This window comes from Schistocerca gregaria, chromosome 4, assembly GCF_023897955.1.
Source record: "Schistocerca gregaria isolate iqSchGreg1 chromosome 4, iqSchGreg1.2, whole genome shotgun sequence".
In the NCBI taxonomy this organism is placed as follows: domain Eukaryota; kingdom Metazoa; phylum Arthropoda; class Insecta; order Orthoptera; family Acrididae; genus Schistocerca; species Schistocerca gregaria.
In genome coordinates, this window is record NC_064923.1 from 738816302 (window position 1) to 738818610 (window position 2309).

Below are 2309 nucleotides of genomic sequence, written 5' to 3' on the forward strand. Positions count from 1 at the left end.
ATGTTTGGGACTGGATGAAGCGTCGTCTCACGCGGTCTGCACGTCCAGCACGAACGCTGGTCTAACTGAGGCGCCAGGTGGAAATGGCATGGCAAGCCGTTCCACAGGACTACATCCAGCATCTCTACGATAGTCTCCATGGGAGAATAGCAGCCTGCATTGCTGCGAATGGTGGATATACACTGTACTAGTGCCGACATTGTGCATGCTCTGTTGCCTGTGTCTATGTGCCTGTGGTTCTGTCAGTGTGATCATGTGATGTATCTAACCCCAGGAATGTGTCAATAAAGTTTCCCCTTCCTGGGACAATGAATACATGGTGTTCTTATTTCAATTTGCAGAAGTGTATAATCTTGTTTCATACGTGTGGCACTTGACACGTTCCACATCGTAACGGCTACCGTACCATGCGATTGATCAATGGAACAGGCAACCAAGTAACTAACTTACTTTATTTATACTAAGATGGTATCTGTTCTTTCGGACTGAGAACTGTTGCAAACAGGCTATTAGCAATGGGACTACGGGCACGCACATCCCTGACCCATCTTCCATTCATGCCACAGCATCGACGTGCACGGCTCGATTTGTGCCGTCAGAGCATCACTTGGAAGAGGTAATGGCGTGCTGTGGTTTTCAGCGATGAAAGTAGATTCTACCTGCACGCAAGCGACGGTCATTTGCACATAAGACGTAGACCTGGTAAGCGCTGCCATGCAAGACACACTGGCCTTACCCCATGCCTTATGGTCTGGGGCGCGATAAGCCACAACTCTCATTTACCTAGGTGGTTCTGGAAGGAATGCGCATCAGCGCTCGGTACGTGCAAAATGTTGTTAGACCCGTTCTTTTGACGTTCTTACAACAAGAAGGTGATTTACTGATCAAACAGGATACTGTACTGTCCGTGAAATTCAACGTGCTCTGCAAGAGGTACAGCAACTTCCCTGGCCGGTGTGATCTCCGGACTTGGCTCCAACCGAGCACGTGTGGGCTGTGACGAGGCTAGAAGTGACGCATGCTTGAAGTGACTTGTCAACCAACAGCTCTTACATAACTACGTGAACAGGTCTAGCAGTGTATCCCAGGGCAGTATTCGCCATCTATACGATCGATTGCATGCCAGTCAGCGCCTGCATTGCCGCCGGTAGAGCTACACCACGTGATAATACGGGCGATCCAGCATGGGTCGATACCTGATATCTAACAGCTACTTTTGGTATTGCTTCTCAAATGTAATCATTTCATGTACGCCATATGCACCGTTGCAACAATAAATCTTGAGTAAATTGGAAACCTCTAAAAGATTATACTATTTTTTTCCGGTACGCTGAAAGATCATCTACACTGGTCTGATGAAAGGGATCTCATTTCTATGAAAGGCTACAAACAAGATTAATGTATTTATACTTCATTGAGACACATTCACGAAGAGCGGATGCTTAACTCAAGTTAACCGAAATATTCAAATCTCTTCCAGAGAAAAATTACTTGACAGTTTAAAGCAATATAAACTGGAGGAAAAAATCTCACTACCGGTTTCGAGCCATATTCCCCATCTCCAGGCAGCTGTGCTATTTCCAGTGCTGACGTACATCTAATGCAATGCTCAGTCTCGTTTAAGGATATTCAAAGACCGTAAATAGCAGAACAACCTGTAGATCAACCAAAATTACTTGGCCATGTGCATATCGGTTCTAACCGGGTTTGAACAGAGAAAAGGCTAATCAGTTAAGCATATCTGAAGTTCGAGCTATGTATTTCACGCAATACTCTTCGAGAAATCTGGAAAGCTGAACGAATTGCACGTTGTGCGTCATAACCTAAAATTCATCCAAGTACATAGCCAAATTGTGAACTGCTTTCAAGTGAAAGTTGCGATATTTCAACTGTACTGTGATCTACAAATGGTTACAAGCCTTAAGCACTGCACACAGGAGGTTCCTCTCGCTGGAGGGCAGATCATGTCTCAGAGTAGATATCTATTAGGATCAGTTCTTGTTCCATCCGGGGTAGGAAGGAGTTACCCCACAACCTAGTAATAGGTTTGTTTGACTGCCAGCTCCCTTTTCTCCTTACCGAAACATTACCGCGTCCTTCACTGGGAAGCACATACACATAATGCTATGACACACTGTGCTGCAGCAGGTTACAGTGGCTGATCCGTTTCCCCCTGATTCCAATATCCGTTGTACCCTGCAGAATGCCACTTCTTTGTTGCATGTTGTAGGCGAAGGTGGGTTTCGTGGATTTACTACGCTAGTTTCGCTGCTGGGCACGTACGCTGGATGCCCTGGGTATTCAAGGAG